Source organism: Leucopleurus acutus, assembly GCF_964270905.1.
Source record: "Leucopleurus acutus genome assembly, chromosome: 2".
In the NCBI taxonomy this organism is placed as follows: domain Eukaryota; kingdom Metazoa; phylum Chordata; class Mammalia; order Artiodactyla; family Delphinidae; genus Leucopleurus; species Leucopleurus acutus.
In genome coordinates, this window is record NC_139143.1 from 12,271,254 (window position 1) to 12,289,978 (window position 18,725).

Genomic DNA, 18,725 nt, shown 5'->3' on the forward strand with positions numbered 1-18,725 from the left:
GCGGCATGTGGGATCTTCCCGGACCGGGGCACGAACCCGTGTCCCCTGCATCGGCAGGCGGACTCTCAACCACCGCGCCACCAGGGAAGCCCATGAGTTTGACTTTTTAAAATTCCACCTGTAAGTGATATCATACAGAACTTGTTTTTCTCTGTCTGACTTGTCTCGCTTAGTGTAATGTGCTCAAAGTCCATCCATGTTATTGCAAATGGCAGGATAAGTGGCAAGAATTCTCTTGATCTTTGCTTTATCCCACAAAATGCCTATCATGGGACATTATGTTGGTAGTAGTTTATTAAAATTAATTAGTAAAGTGAGTTCAACTATGGCAGAAATACTTTAAACAAAGAAAGAGTAAATGATTAGGCCAACTCATCCATTTGTAAATGCTATCATTTGAGACTTAAATATAAGATTCTGACTCTTATTTGCTGCCTTTCAGGTGGCCAGCTTCTGTAAGAAGAGAGTTAAAGTGCAGTGATAAATCAAGATGTTAGTCCCCATTCTGACAACTGTCTCCAAGTATCACGATTCCCAATGTGGAACCTCTTAATGTAGTGTTCCAAATGGGAACATAAAGAAGACATATACACTATTTACAATATCCAAGACATGGAAGCAACCTCAGGGTCTATCAACAGGTGAATGGATAAAGAATATGTGGTACATATATATACAATGGAATATTACTCAGACATAAAAAAGAATGAAATAATGCCATGTGCAGCAACATGGATGGGCCCAGAGATTACCATATTAAGTGAAATAAGTCAGACAGAGAAAGAAAAATGTCGTATAATATCACTTGTATGTGGAATCTCAAAAAAATGATACAAGTGAACTTATTGACAAAATAGAAACAGACCCACAGATGGAAAACAAATTTATGGCTGTCAAAGGGAAAGGGTTGGGGAGGGATAAATTAGGAGTTTGGGAGTAATAGATGCACACTACTGTATATAAAATAGATAAAAAACAAGTACCTGCAGCATAGCACAGGGAACTATATTCAATAACTTGTAATAACCTATAATGGGAAAAAAATCTGAAAAAGAATAATATATATAGAGAGAGATATAGATATAACTGAATCACTTTGCTTTACACCTGAAACTAGCACAACATTGTAAATCAATTATAGTTCAATTAAAAAAATTAAAATAACAAAAAAGAAGATAGGTATTTGTTTGTCTGGTTCTCAGAAATTATCTGATGAGACAAATCCCTCCCAAATTGCCAATATGAGCTGGACAGCAACAATTCCTGATCGTGGATGGATGGATCTCTCTTAATCCAGTAAGTTTCCTATCCTCCAGTTAGGAGAACTGAGGTAAATTTCACTTATGCAAGGCTTCTTTTCTATGTTGACAGCAGAAATGTAGTCTACAGAGGCACTCTACTCTATAAATTTGAGTAATATTTCCTAAAAGTATTCCAGATGAGGGATAAAGAGAAAGAAGTATTCTTAACCTAAAGGAAGTTAAAAAAAAAAAAAAAAAAAAAAAGACCTAATCCAGTTGGTGAAGGAAGCAAGTAGAACGTTTGGCCTAGAAAACAAAGGAAATATTTTTTCAGATTAAATGTAAAAGGGTCCTATTTCTACAAAACTAAAAGCAGAATTAATTGACTTGGCTCAGATGAAGTTTAGAGGAGAGAAGTAGATGAAAATAAGAACCAGTATAATTCAAGAACTAAAATGATCGCAAAGCTTTGATGAAACACTTTGGTGTTTTAAATGCCCTGCAATATTCCTGAAGTACTTCATGCAAGGTGTTTGGAAACTTTTTCTGTACAGGGCCAAATAGTGAATATTTAAGAATTGCAGGCCATATGGTCTCTGTTGCAACTGATCAACTCTAGCTGTTGCAGCAAAATAATAGCCACAGACAAAATGTAAATGAATGACAATGGCTTTGGTCCAAGTAAACTTTATCTACCAAAACAGGCAGCAGAACAGATTTGGCTTGCAGATGGTGGTTTGCTGACCACTGCTTCAGACAATAATTAGAGTAATTATGAATTTTTCCAATGTTTTTAATTTGTTTGATTAAAATATTACATAATTGAGATGCTTAATAACCCTGAACCAAGTTTGAGCTACTGACATTCAGCAGAAAGTAAAATTTGTGTCCCAATGAAAAGACAGATAGTTATGATAGACAGTAAAGTAAGATGTGCATTTACTTACTGAGGCAATAACTACCCCTAATGATAGTGGTTTGAATAATTATATTGAAAAAATAGAAACATGGGAGTAATCTATATGCAGTGCATTGTAATCCATTTTATCATGAATTTGTTCTACCTGAAGTAAACATGCTGTATAAATTGTAGGCTGTTGAAAACCTCTGTATACATTGATTAATATCACTCCCTTATTTTGCAAAAGCATAAACTGAGCCATTCCTGTTCCATGTCTTTTGCACATACTTCTTTCTCTTTCTCTGGATTTTTCTTCTTCCATTCTCTTCCATGAAAGCATTACACCATGATAATATTAATAATACAATAAGAAATAGAAGTCCTGATTTAATGACAGGACTTCAGCTCTGCAGAGAGGACTTCCCTGTCATCTTAGTGGCAGCTCCCCACCCCCTCTTGCTCTCTATTCCATTATTTTGTTGAATTTCCATCAGAGCACTTTTCACTGTGTAAGACCATCTTATTTATTAGTTTGTTTGTTGCTTACCATCCCCCAGCTAAAAAGTAAGATCCTTGAGGAAGAATACTGTTTATAAGATTTACAGTGGTACCTGAAATGTGATTGGCATTAAGGGGAAATTCTAAGTTTTCTGAAGGCAGTTATGTTCTGATTTTCTATCACAGATAACACCCATGCATTAGATAACACCCATCTAATGCATCCCAACCTAGAGAAGTTATTTACTGTGGAAAATCTATCAATTTTTGCTTTGGATTGTTTAAAAATGGCTTTGCTTTTCTTAAGTGTTTTCAATAATGGCTTTTGAATGTAGTAGGCTGAACAAAAGAACATCCTTCATCTTCAGAGATTAGATGTCCTTTAAGCTAATGGATAATTTTAGTCCTCAGAAAATCACCTATTCTATTGTTGTGTACAGGAAATTTTACTATCCAAGCTTTTGGCTATTTCCTAAATTCATGTTCATGTTCCAGCATGAATTTCCAGCTTCTACTGATCTTTTTGGAATAGCAAATAGAAAGGCAAATTGATTTTAACTGGAGTGTCAATTCTCATGGATTGGTAGTAGCTGTTCAGAGCACTAAGGTGAGGTATGCTGTGAAGCTACATCTGGGTTCAGCTGGAAAGAGAATGCCTTGGAGTATCAGCTATGTTGTTTGAGGGAGAAGAGAGATTGGGTACGTGATAGGTATATAGCATATTTCACATCATTTAGAAAGAAGCATGAAGTATGATTCTAAGAGATTTTTTTTGTAAAGCAAGTCAATTACTATTGTTTAACACTAGTGCTTTCCCTTTTACATGCAAATTTACTTTGTTCTTTCTTTCTCTTTACTGCTAGAATACAGATGTCCACTATGTTTCAGTCTTGCATTAGTTATTAATATGAGTATCTCTTGCTTGATCAAATTCTTAGACTCACACAGCCATAAATAGATTAAAAGCTAAATGAACTATGTATTTCAATTCTATTTCATGTTAAATTTTAAATAGTTATATAATGGTTATGGGGAAAAACAAATGTTAGCTGATGATATATTAACAATATAGAAAATATGAGAACATAACTGAATGATAATGAAAATGGCATTAATATCAGATAATGTCTGGACATTTTTACTCCTATTACATTATTTATCATGGATAGCAATATTTATATGGCCATCTGTTCAGTATCCAAAGTACTGCATGTCATTAAGACACTAATTTACTATCAGATGCAAAAAAAAAAAAAGGGATTCATACATCTTATGTTCCAACTATTTTCTTATGTTAGGAAAGATGAAATAAAAATTCCTCTTAGAAGATGTAAACCCTTATGTAATCAAATCATTGTGAGCGTTACCTTCAATTGTAAAAATTCTGATTCCAAAAAAAAAAAATTCTGATTCCATTTATACTGTTTTATTTCCATGCCACTGGTTGTGAAATCTATGATAGGGAGTTTGGAGTCTACTAAGTCTAAAACGAAGAGATGTTGTGCAGTGACAAAGCAAAGACCTTGTCTGAAAGACTAAAAATACAAATCTAGGATCATGATAGAACAAAAGGTCACTATATCACTTAAATCCACTGGCTGTGAGCCTTGAGTCAGAGAATCAAAACTTCTGGATTACACTGACCCCATAGACTGATTTTTTTTTTTTTTAATTTTAAATTTAGGCAGTGCCACATGGCTTGTGGGATCTTAGTTCCCTGACCAGGGATTGATCCCGGGCCCTTGACAGTGAAAGCACGGAATCCTAACCACTGGACAGCCTAATCATTGTTTGCTTGAATTCCTTCATGAACATCACCACTAAATCATTATCTACTACAGAGGTTGTAGATTTTGATTTCAAGATTAATTTTTTACACCAAAGAAAAAATCAAGTCATCAAAAATAACATCATTATAAATGATTTAAAAATGGACATTTTTAAAACAAAATAATTAAGATGAACATAAGACCAGTCATTTCCCAGAAAAGGTAATTGGCAAATATTAATGGGCTACCATAAACAATTATACACACACACACCACTTTTGTTCCATTTTGCCTTAATTGGTGAAAATTTTTTGTTGCAAACTCATACCTCTCTGAATGCCAAAGTCTGTAAACCACTGAGATACTCTGAAATAGTCCTTATCATATTTGCATAGTGTAAGGTGTCAGAAATTTATTTTGTATGTCAGGCTGAAATACAACTTCTTACAACTTCAAGTTATAACTTCAAGTTCTACCTTTTGGGATCACACAACAAAGTCTAATGCATCTCTATGTAAAGGTTATCAAATATTTCAGAAATAGATCATATTTCCTGAATTTATTCCCTGGATTATACCCTCCGATTCTCTCGACTTTCTGATTCTTTATTACCATGGTTGTATTCCATGAACACACACTATGTTTTTTCCAATGTCCCTCCTAAAATGTGATGCTCATAATGGCATAAATTTAATGACAAGGAAAAATATCTACAATCCAAGTATATGTATTCTAAAAAAAATACACTGTCTCTCAATTCTGATAAAAATCCAAAGTAAGGAGAGTATTTACAGAGCATAGCCTGAAGGATTTGTGGTCAATACACTCATTAAATAATACTAAAATCTATTTTTGGATCAAATCCCACAATGAGGAAATTCCCAGAGGATTATCCAAAACACTTTGTGCGTTGACCATGACAGAATCAGATTAAACTGAAAACATTAAAAGAAACAATCCTTGGAAATTTGCCATTCTTTTTCTCCCCCTACTTTTAGTTGAATATGTTTATCATTATATCACCCCAGGTCCACTCTTCAAACTGAGTGCAAGAAATCTTGGAGCCGTATTTTTGGCTCACTACTTGGAATAGATGAGTACATCATTTCATCCCACATATTTTGGGTGCAAGAGTAATACCTGGTTTAACCTCACTTTACATCCTTGCTTATGCAAAACATTTTTCTAAAACCATTTCATGTTTCAAAAGGACAAACTGAGTATGAGTAAGAAAATAAAAGCAACTGTGAATTGCTTTCAGAACAGGACACTGTACTAGGTAAAGTTACCCCTTTTATTCTTATAACACAATAAGACATGGTAATTAAATGAATTTGTGCTCATAAAAGGTATTGAATCATCTGACACAATAACTGGGCTCAGTTCAAGGGCGTTTCATTCACTTTCAGCCAGTTCGTGCTGGCTGTCAGCTTGGGCACTTTGGTTTCTCTCCACGATCTCACACACCATTAGGCAGACTGACTTTTTCACAGTAAGGTAGTCTCATGGCTCTAAAAGGTCAAAAGTAGAACCCTAAAGACATCTTGAAGACTAGCCCTAGGATCAGCCCTTCCTGGTGCCATTTTTTCCATATTCTATCAGCCAAAGCATGTCACAGACCAGTCCAGATTTAAGGGAAGGGGAAATGGATTTCACCTCTTCATTAAGAAGCAACAAAAGCTCATTCCCAGTAAGCATGATACTAATGATGACATACAGTCATCTTTGACAACAATCTATCCCACTGCCACTAACGAACTTGAAATGTCATTGCAGAGAGAATAAAAGCAAGAAGTATCATTACAGGAAGTTGTCATGTTCCCAGAAGTGAAAAAGTTTTAGACGGAATAGGTAAAAGGGAGCCTGGAAGGAAAAGTAAAACATATCCTAACAATGCCATTGTGTATTATGGCCATTCATTTATTTTCACTGGGAACACATAAATCACAGATGTAGGTAGGCCATCTACTGCCTAATAAAAAACTAAAGAAAGAAACTATAACTCTGATAATTGCTGCAATTTAAAATATTAAAAAATGTTTTTTTCTTTTATCTTATTTAAATTCTATAACTACTCTGAAAAGTAAATCGTATCATTGGCATTTTAAAGATGAGAAACCTGAAATTAGGTAACTTGCTGAAAAGCCTGGTCTGTTTTATTCTAAATGAGTGAAAGCAGAAAAGGAAATGTGGTCCTAATCTGAGAACTGGGAAGATGGAGCATATGGACCCTTTCCGGGGTTGTTTTTCCTTTACTTGACGCTAAACCAGTAAACAAGCAAAATAGGGAATACTATACATCCAAACACAAGAATACCAGGGAGAGGATGCAGCTCCTCACATGGGGTGCCTGAAATTCAATAGTCAGTGTGGAATTTGGGGACCCTTTGAGTTGGAGGAACAAAGTAACTGCAAGTTTACTGCCTTCTGTAACATTGACTGGTAAGTATCTACCTACTCCTATAAAAGGGTGTTCTTACTTTGCACGTTATACTCCTCTGTATTCTATTACCACGTCTCCAATTCTAAACTCTGTACATTTTTGGTAACAGTAAATTTCTTCCTTATGGAAATTCTCTCATTTTTAATCCCCCATTAACTTTGAATTTATTTTCATAAGGGACATATTGAGTATCTAATTTTACACCATCTCTGTGTCACTCTAATAAATTCCATGACAACTATGCTCGTCTGCAAAGATCTCTGTTAAGTCTAGCTAATGGATTTAGAGAACTTTGTTCCTTTAGCATCATGCTTTAAAGCTATTTGGGGGGACTCTTGCATAGTAAAATATTTTGAGTGCAGGTAAGAAAACCATGTCCTCAAATGCTTCCCAGGTTCTCTTCTGAAATTTGGAAATATTTATATAACATCTTATAGTAAGATGACTATTACTTTCCCAGGTCACTTATACCTAAAAATATTACGAAAAGCAAACACTGACCTTTTCTGAATTTGAACACAGAAGTTAAAAGCTTCCTTACTTTTGGTTCTTTGCTTTTTGGAGCATCTCCAGGGAAGCTCTGCTTCACTACAGATTGAGTGAGTTAACCTGTTGCCCTCAAGACTATTTGTCTCTACGGAACTTACTCGTTCATCCTCAAAGGCACCTTTCCCTTCAAAGCCACGCAAGCAGAGAAGTTCTTATACAGAAAGAGAATTAATCATGTATTTGTCATATTGCACACAAAATAAGTCATTTGATACAATGGAGCAAACTGTTAGCTGTAAGTTAGCTAATTCCAGTAGAGTTTTACAATATGATGTTTGTCATAAGCTTCTTAGGAGACAGGGAAAATGGATGGTAAGGTGAAATATTTTAATCTTCAATTTGCACAAGGGTAGCACTCAACCTCAAAAACACATTTTAAAGTAACTCTAGTAAGAAGGCAATATAATACGTAGACAACGCATTATATTTCTATCAGGAAATATAATGATAGAAATATACAATTCTATACATTTCTCTTAGATCCAATCTTGAATTATTTAAGGTCATACAGGTGCTAATAATTGGATGGGCTACAATTTATTTTGAATAATTAAAACTTTATTTTTTACTTAGATTCTCAGCAGTTTTAATTACTTAGCACATTATATCAATTGCTTTTCTCTTACCTAGAAAATAATCTTTGTGTGTGTTTTATCTTATTTTCTACAATTTGAGCTACTAAATACATTGAAATTTATGTAAGCAAATTTAGCCTCTTGCCCCATGAGGTTGCAGAGAAATAATTTGAAAGAGAATCCAAAGAATCATACTTCTCTTTAAACAGCCTAAAGAGATATGGAAACATGAATTTCAGCCAAGAAAAGAAAAGGAGTAATGGGAAAATAAACTAATTTTAGAAGCTATACAGGATAAGTACCAGTAATTGGTAGGTATAACATTAGAGTAATTTAGAAATACACATTATTTTTAAGTGAGAACTCCTTCAAAGCTTTCTGCAACTACGCTTAGGTTCTTAAAGACACAATTATCATACAATCACTTTCGAATAACTTTGTTCTCTTGCCTTCCAAGAGAAGTTGTTGTAGAAAATAGAGGGTTACTACCAAACGTAAAATAGATAGCTAGTGGGAAGCAGCCGCATAGCACAGGGAGATCAGCTCAGTGCTTTGTGACCACCGAGAGGGGTGGGATAGGGAGGGTGGGAGTGAGGGAGATGCAAGAGGGATGAGATATGAGAACATATATATATGTATAACTGATTCACTTTGTTATAAAGCAGAAACCAACACATTATTGTAAAGCAATTATACTCCAATAAAGATGTAAAAAAAAAAAAAAGAAAATAGTGGGTCAAATTTTTCAGAGTTAATGTATTGGAACAAGTTCTATATAGAATTACAATTCTCCAAAATTTGGGTCTTTTTATTTTGATACAACCACAACCTTCTGCTATTGAAAGAAAATCACAAAAAGCCTTTTTGTTCTTGAACTCCTTAAGAGTAAGTTTCCTAGATGATGCCCCTTCAAAACTGAACACTGTGATATGTACCAACTACAAATAAGGACAATCTCCTGTATACTGGTCACAATGCAGCCATTAAATAAGGTCATTAGCACTGGTAAATTACTATAGTCTAATCCAAAGACTCCACCCAGGTTTTGTGAGTTTTCTTAGTAATGCCCTTTATAGTAAATAGGGTCAAGCCAGTATCAGCTCTTATACTTAGTCGTTATGAACCTTTAAGGGGTTTTTGGTTGTGTGGTTTGGTTTGGTGTTTACTCTGGAGCAGTTGTTTGACTTTGCTGACGTTGACATTTTGAAGATTATAGACCAATTGCTTTTTTCTTGTTTTTTCTTTTTGCGGTACGCGGGCCTCTCACTGCTGTGGCCTCTCCGGTTGTGGAGCACAGGCTCCGGACGCGCAGGCTCAGCGGCCATGGCTCATGGGTCCAGCTCTTCCACGGCATGTGGGATCTTCCCAGACCGGGGCACGAACCCGTGTCCCCTGCATCGGCAGGCAGATTCCCAACCACTGCGCCACCAGGGAAGCCCTAGACCAATTGTTTTATAGGATGTCCCCTAGATTACATTTATCTGAAATGTCTTCTTTTTTAAATGTAGGTTATAGGGAGAGTGGGAGGGAGGGAGATGCAAAAGGGAAGAGATATGGGGATATATGTATATGTATAACTGATTCACTTTGTTGTAAAGCAGAAACTAACACACCATTGTAAAGCAATTATACTCCAATAAAGATGTTAAAAAAATAAATAAAATGCAAAAAAACCTGTTAGACATGATCAAAGAGGGAAAAAAAATGAGATTACCCTCCATGATGTGGGTGGGCCTCATCCAATCAGTTGAAGGCCTTAAAAGTAAAGACTGATTATCCAGAGAAGGAATTCTGTTTCAAGACTGCAACATAGAAATCCTGCCTGAGTTTCCAGCCTGCTGGTCTGCTCTACAAATTTCAGACTTACCAGTCCCCACAATCACATAAGCCAATTAATTAAAATAACTCTCTCTATATGTGCATGGATATATATCATATTGATTCTGTTTTTCCAGAGCACCCTGACTGATAAGATACCCATCTATGAGTGTGGAAAGTACACTTCTTCCACTCAGTCCCTCTCACCTGTTCATCAGTTCTACCCTAAAGCTTTTTTTTTTTTAGTAAAATTGATAAAGTTAAAAAAAAATGTAGGTTATAGAGTTTTGGTAGGAATATTACAGAAGTGATGCTGACTTCTTCTTCCATTCTATCAGACAGGACACAATTTCAATTCGTCCCGTTGCTTATAATGCTAAACTTGGTACCTTGATTAAAGTATTCCCTGCCAGGTTTCTCCATGGTACAGCAATTTTTTTATCTGTATAAGGCTTTTGTAGGGAGATAATTGAGACTACTACATTGCTCATCAAACTTTCACCCACTACTTTAACATCTATTTATCTTTCTTGGATAAGTAAACTATTGATGTGATAGTTGCCAAATGGTGATAACCTAGTTCCTGCGTTCCCTCTACAGTCTTCTATTGGCATGCAATTTAAGGAAAGGTTTTCTCCTCTAAAAATAAATTAATTTAGTAAAAATATAAAATCATGGGTTCCTATTTGTTTATAATAATCCACCCCTAACATTATTTTATTTATTTTGCTGATCAGATTACCCCCAATACGGCCTGTGGTAGATCCTTCAAGGTGGCTTCCTGTTGTTTTTAACACACCTTAATCTTTCTTAGAGAAAATCCTTACTTGTTACTAAAATAAGATACTCCAGGCTTATCTTATATCTTCACAGTTCCAACCTTGAAATCAGCAATTTCTCAAAAAAGCCCTGGTTCTTTTTGATGTATAATGATATCTAAAATATCAGACATGGACTCCAGTTGTCCTCATGAGGATTGGGTCACTGCTGCTCCCAGGCTTTTACAGCCTTTCAGCAGACTGAGCTAAAGAATATATTTACTCCCTCCTTCTCTCACACATATTTATGTCTCTCTCTACCATTGGCCCTCTGTACCTGGAGGTTCCCATTTTCAGATTCAACCAGCCTCAGGAATGTGCAATTGGGTTGCAGAACCGCGTACATGGAGGGCTGACTATACAACAGCGTTATATAAGGGACTTGAGCATCTGCTGACTTTGAAATCAGCAGGGATTCTGGAATCATCCCCTGTGGATACCGAAGTACAACTGTGTATTCAAAACCATAACATCACCCTTATACTCAACATCACAGAAATCATTCTAGTTTTTCCCTTTCTATGTCTTCTTTCACGGACAGCAACGTGACTTCCATTATCCCTAATATATTTGCTTTTTTGACAAGTTCCTCTTGCATGTCACCAATGCCTAGTCACCGTTTCAGTTCCTCATATGCAGATGGTCTGCTCACCCTGCTTGGACTTTGACACTCAGGTGCAGGCAGCATCCTCTTGCCTCTGATACTCCATGCTGGCTGCTTTCTCTCCTAATGTACTAGATGGACATTCTCCTCCCTCCACTTGGGCTGTTAACTCCTGTGCTGTGCCACCCTCTCTAGTGCAAGTAGTCTCCACCTTTCGGGATCCCACCTAATGACCTTTAGAATGAAATATTTAGAAAGGGAGGGAGGGAAGGAGGGAGGAAAGAAAGAAGAAAGGAAGGAAGGAAGGGAAGCAGTTATCAGAATTAGGCTTTAAAAGCAAAAATTTAGCTCAATATTATGTGGCAGGCTGGATGGGAGGGGAGTTTGGGGGAGGATGGATACATGTATATGTATGGCTGAGTCGCTTTCCTGTGTACCTGAAACTATCACAACATTGTTAATTGGCTATACTCCAATATAAAATAAAAAGTTATTAAAAAGCAAGCAAAAATTTAGGAAACAAATTAGCTGTTTCTCATGATCGTTTTGTGGAACTTTCTGGGAACAAGATACTTTTAATGGCTGTTTTTAATCCTAGTTGTTATTCATATATGCTAGTATTGAAGGAAAAGAAATAGTATAGTTGCCAGAATGCCTTGCCTATCTGTTCACATTTCCCCAAGGACAAGGCAGACTTCCTAATGTGCCAGCTCTTCCCTTAGCTAAATCATTCTAGAACAGTCTATAAACAACAAGAGTAATGATATGATAACAAGACTACAAACATATCGGCTCTGACTCTTACCCTCTATGGTCCCTGCTCAGAGATTAAATAACCAATCAAATGCACAATAGTTCATTTAACAAAGTATTGATTAGTAACTCATGGAATAATGTATTACTTTGGAGATAGTTCCTACTTAGAGAGCACTCCATATACTTCATATTAAAGAAATAATTGAGGATGGCCATCATTAAAGCAGATCAATGCTTTTGGGGGGAGGGGGGTTGCCTTTTTTTGGTTGTATTGATAAAATGACTTTTCTAAATGTCTTTCAAGTCACGTTTTGTGGCAACTGTGTGCTCTGTGAGTGTAAAAGTTCAGTTCTGTAAGGGAGCAATGTTTGACCTAATTTTTAAGTGTTTTGTCTAATGTAAGTGGAGGTTTCTACTCTCAGGTGATCACCCCAACAAATCTATAAGGTCAGGTCAGAATTTCAAATCTGAGTTACAATCAGCAACACAAGAAGCAGTGCTTTAAGAAAAAATCTGGGGCTTCCCTGGTGGCGCAGTGGTTGAGAGTCCGCCTGCCGATGCAGGGGACACGGGTTCGTGCCCCGGTCCGGGAAGATCCGACATCCCGCGGAGCGGCTGGGCCCGTGAGCCATGGCCGCTGGGCCTGTGTGTCCGGAGCCTGTGCTCCGCAGCGGGAGAGGCCACAGCAGTGAGAGGCCCACATACCGCAAAAAAAAAGAAAAACTCTGCAAGGCACCAGCTGTAATAGAAATTTTGTTACTGTTAGATTGCTTGGCTTTGGTTTAACCATTTTCTGAGGGGATGACAAATTAGGTTTTCATAACAGCCACAGAAAAAGTAACGGGCAACACCGTATTTCTAATTTTGATTCTGTTGATTTTATAATGTAAACATAAAATAATTTTGCAGCCTGGTGGGAGAAAATGATTTTACTGAACTTGAAGTTCTACTGAGATTGCTATTTAAAATAATCATCTGTAGGGATATCATATGAGAATGAAAAATTTCATGGTGACTTGTTTTTAGATGAGTTTTTAAAAATATTTTTGAATCTGCACTTATATGATGAAACTATTAAATTATTTTGAATATATGTCCTTGGATGATAACAGTTGCCGACAGAAACATGGCTCAGAACATGAGTTGCATTTCAGTGACTTCAGTACAGGAAAAAATACTATGATATTTTATTTCACATTAGGTGGAATTTATTTTTTAAAAAGACAGACTTTATCGTGCAAAAGAAAATATTCAGGATACTTAGACAAATTTAATTTATCTGATGATAGGAAGTTTTTATCATAATGAGAAATTATTTGAGAGTAGGATAATTAATTAATCATAATTAATGAATCACAATTAATATGTCCATTGCAGTTGTACGTTATATCTTTACATTGGAAGAAGCAGTGGTTATAATGAGAATAGCACAAGCTTTGGGTAAAATTGTTCTGTGTTCTATCTCTGACATTTACTAGCTCGTTGTGTCCTTAGGCATGTTACCTACCATCTGTAAAAGGAATAATGCTATTATTTACCAAATAGGCTTGGAGTGAGGTTTCATGAAGTGATGCGTGTAAGTAACACAGCAGTGTGCCTGAGGATATGATATGACTCAATATGATAGCTTACTAATATTAATAACTGTGCCAGTTAGGAAATTATTCAGCTAAAACCAGTTTTGCAACCAACATTGTGTATTAGCAGCAAGATCAGTCCACTACCTTTTTTTCCTTCCTTCCTCTGCTTTAGGGGCTGTAAAGCTTATCATTTTACTTTCCCAATTTCCTTTTAGCTAGAGCTACACAGGAGACCTAGTTGTGACCACAGGAAAAAACAAAAAGTAGGACTTCTGAAAAACATTTTTAAAAGGGCCAACTTGTACAATCTAGACTTTGTCCTTTTTTTCCTTCTCTTTTCTCTATCTTTCTAATTCCTGCGATATGGGTGTGATGTGTAAAAATGTCCAAGTTACCCTCAAATTATGAAGGTAAATGTCACTGTCATAAGATGGTAGGGAGAAAGGAAAAGAAACCTGAACTCTTGATGACATTTTTGAATTAAAATAGGAGAAACTACATGTCTCCAATTAATGTGACTTCACTTATCGGGTAAACTTGTCCAAATGAAGTTGCCCTTAATTCTTTCCTCCTGTGTTCACTAATTCTAAACTATTATAACTCGAGTTTTACCCACTCTCAAACAGATCCCAACAGTGAGAGAGCAATCTTAAACTAGACATCAAAAATCTGTAACTATCCTGTCTGTGGCCTCCCTACTCTAAGTAGCTACTAAGATGCCTTCAAGGTCTTACGTAATGAGTAGTAATTATCTTTATTTTATGAAGAAGATATTTTGATGGACTTTTCAGTACTTGGTTAACAAATACTAGAGCTGGATTACATACCATAGGATTCTTGATACTAGAAAAATAAATATCTTTTGTCTAAACTATTCCATTTTAATTCTGTTATTTATTCCTGATCACTTCTCTAATAAATGATACAGCTATTATTTTGTATAATTTATGTAAAGACACTAGAACAGTATTCAGCATATAAATATTCAGTGAACGTTAGCTTTCTTTATTTTATGACCACCCATTAAGAATGAGTTCATACAATCTTCATGAAAAAGTTTTGAAAAGCAAATTTCAATAAGTTGTTCGGCTCCAGGATTTTTGCACTTCTAATGGTAGAATCTAATGATCATAAAATAAATAAATAAATATTTTAAATTTTAAAAAAAGACTCTAATGATCATAAAATGACAGTTGAATGATTTCTTTTTTTCCTTTCTCAAAGAAGAAAGCGTTTTATTCTATGAAGTTGAAATCACACTAAACATTTATCTATTCCTGCATAACTGTCATGTGTCTATAATATATTATTATTCAGCACTTACATGCAAAGACTCAGCTATCAAATGAGTCTGCAGAAGGCCAAAATATCCACATTTAGATGTACCAGAGCTATAGGAAAATAACCTTTGGACATTTTGCTTTATCAAAATCATGAAAGACTTGAGTCTGGGAATTCATCACTTTCATCGATTTCCCTGTTGTTGGAAAGGATCCATTTCAGCCTGCTCCTTGTACTTGCATCAGAGAAATAGCAATAATGCAATTCAAAGAAGCTTCTTACAATATTCTTGTTCTTGCATAAAGGATAGAATCTTTAAAAAAAAAAACTACTCAAGACATTACATTTTGGAGGTTTACTAGTTTAGTTTTTGATGTTTTCAGTTATGATGATAAGTTATATTTATGATAGAAGGATATAGGTAAAGGAGTAAGAATTGATTTGAAATAGTTAAATCAGAATTAGTTCAAGTTAAGAAGTTTTAATCTGTTTTGACCCAGCCTGTCTTGGTTTAGGTCATTATTTAGACTCAAACTTGGCACTATAGACATTTGGGTTGGATATTTTTTTGTCTTGGGGGGTAATGTCCTGTGCGTTGTAAGATGTTTAGTATCATCTCTGGCCTCTACCCACTAACACCCGTAGCAGCTCCCTAATCTCTTTGATGACAACTAAAAATATCTTGAAACATTGCCAAATTTTCTCGGGGGGTGGGGGGGAATTACCCCCAGTTGAGAACCACTCAGTTGAGATTTGACATTTGCAGTTGACAGGATCACTGTCTCATTCAGTATTAGAAGCTCTATGTACTTCAGGAACATTTTGCATAATTCCGAGCAAATTTCCATTTTTTAATTATCTTCACTTTATTTTCTTTTACTTATGAATGCTCTGGCATTATTGTAGTATGTTTGTATTAGTCTCTTAATAATTTCAAGATGTGAACACCAGATTGCTAAAATTAATAGACTTATGTAAAGACACATATCTGGGGTCATACCTTATATCTGTCTTAAGGAGAATTGGAAAATCATTCAGGTCACAATGACTTTCAATGACAAAAATGCACTTATCTTTCCCCCAGTGGTATTCATGGTTTCTTTTTTCCAGTTACCCTCTTTTTCTTCTAATCATGCTAAGTTCTTTCTACTCTTGTTTTACTCCTAATTTATGGCTTCTGTTTATTCATTGATCTCATTGCCTAATAGGCTCTGCTTAAGGTCCTCTTATTCTCTGTGTTTCTATTCCTAACTTCTCTATTTCTTTCACTAAATTCCCTAACAAAGAGGATCTGAGCACATCTGTCTGCCTCTAATATATGGAATAATCTTACTAGGCTACACCATAGACTCTAGGTCTTCCTCTCATTGTTCAGCATCCTGGCTTGAGTGACGATGGTCATTTCTTAGAAAGCTGTCTGTGGTCATTTCTTTCAATGAGAACTTTGGATCAGGAAGGTTTCCTGAGTCATCTCAGAATTATTGTGTTATTCCAGTCATATATCTTACCTGCCTTATTGTGTATCGATGAAACTTGGGCCTTATGTTTTGCCACTTGAAATTCAGGATCTCAAGAAAGGAATATTATTTTACTCTTAAACTTTTCAGTGAGTCATGTGAGGAATGGTTCTCACGTCTTTGTTCCTCTTCTGATGAGTGTCTTCCTTGTTTATTAGAGGAGGACTTCAACAACCCTTTCTGAGGACACAAGGACAGTCATGATTGACAGGTTGCTGCCCTTGGGCAGTTTTCTATATTCCTGAGAGGAATTATACAGAGAATTTTCCCTGGTGCTAAAAAATTATGATTGTCCAGTGTTGCCATATCAATAACAACATACCTCACACTATGGATTGACTTTTAAATGATAGGAAAAAATACTAGGGGTAAGGTCAAGTCATCATAATCAATTAAATAATTTCTTGAATATAATTAGGCTGTTGTAAGTAAAAACAACTCAGAAGCATGGGTAATTTGGAGAAGCAGCACATCATCAGGCAAAACTTCTGAGCTTGAAATAAGAAAACATTGAAACAAGGTGTGTTGTTCCTTCTAAACACCTTTAAGTTATTGAGATGATTTTTAAATTTATTCAAGGCTAATTTTTTCTTATATCTTACATCAACATGTCTTAGTTTTGAAATATTGATGTGAATATTCAAGGTCTTCGAGACACTTTACAAACTGTCTTTACCAAGGCCATCATCAGGCTATCTTGATTCTGAATGATAAAACTAATGTGTGCATTTTAATTTTCATTTTTTTCCCTGTGGTTACCAAATACGTTGTATCTGCTGAGGAAGACTAGAAAAGCCTATGTATACATACAAGTGTAGGGGGAGGGGGAAGAAACTCCTTATTTTTTCCATTTGTGTGTCCATAAAGAACATTGCTAAAACTCTTGGGAGACATTGAACCAGGACCAGATACTTCTTTTGAATCCTTTTGGGAGACAGATTTGTTATGCTCAGAGAATACTCAGTGTATCCCTGAGAAAACTGCGAATCATAGGAATCTTCCTGACCTTCATCTTAAAAAGAGATGCAGTTTTCCCTGAATCCCTACTTTCCATTCCCTCAAAATGTAGTAAGGAGGTGGACACATACTCAGCAGTCTTGTCTAGAAGTTTTGTAGTCTATTTTTCTTTATATAAAGCAATTTAACATTTTTTCCCCACTAGAACCTCCTAAAAGTTGATGAAATAACTTAGGAAGACACTACTAACTTGGCCAAATGAAGGAACTTGCTCACTTACTCTCAAAGAAAAAACAATATTGTCCAAAGCCAAACATCAACATGATAAAACTATAACTGGTAGTGGGCAGTGATTTTCATTGTAGCAAGTGAGTAATAGGGGAGATGGCTAGAGCGAAAGTTATGTTTCCTCTCAATGTAAAGGAGAAAATAAGTTATGTTGTTCATCATCCTATCAAATCCAATTATGCTATTATTTAATTAATTTCAACCTGTCAACATGAATTTTGAAATACGTTTGAATATTTTGAAATGTTTCCTGCCTTTGTGTATATCATCATATCTATAAAAATATAAAACCATATAGTTGCAATTATTTAAGCACTATGTTTTTTCTTTATCCTGTATTTCTACGAAAGACAGAATTGCCAGAACTTTAAGTCTTTGATGATAACTGAAAGACAAAATTTCCATCTTTATATTTAACATCTTTAATCATACACATTTAACAATTTATCTCAAAGACAAGCTGCTGGCATCCATTCTCCTAACTGTCTAAAGCAGCAGTCAGTATAGCAGTATTTTGACATATTTTGCCATTGCCACTTGAAAATTTGGTGGTTTGGTCAGATGCCTGTCTTTGAGAAAATTCTATGAATATCTCACACCTAATAAATAAAATTATGAAAATGTATGTTCATTATATTCTTATCTAGGGGAAAACAACACAAGAGAAAATGTTGAAAGCAAAATTAAAGAAAATACTTTAATCTTGTTTTTAAGAGTAAAAACACTTATAAGCAAATTTGAATGGTGAATAAAGGCAGAATTATATTACTAAGGTTTTATGAAATATAAGGAAATAGATATTTATTACACCTGAAAAAGAATGAAAAATTAGTGATGTGTCTGAATATGGTTAGGGTTGTGTTTGCCAAGTTTCTCCCCAATAAAGCTATTATTTTACACTTTATGGTGAGTAATTAACAGGTGGTGAGGTAATTTAAGACTATGTAAATGTCCTACTTCTCACTATACATTTGCCCTTAAATTTTAGTATCTGTTGATGATACTTGTCTACATTAATTATTACTGTAGGTTTTGATTAATGGTGATATCTATGTTTTCAATATTTCCTTTATAATGATGAGTTGGAATTCAATTATATGGAATAATTTCTCATTTATTTGCTTATTCAA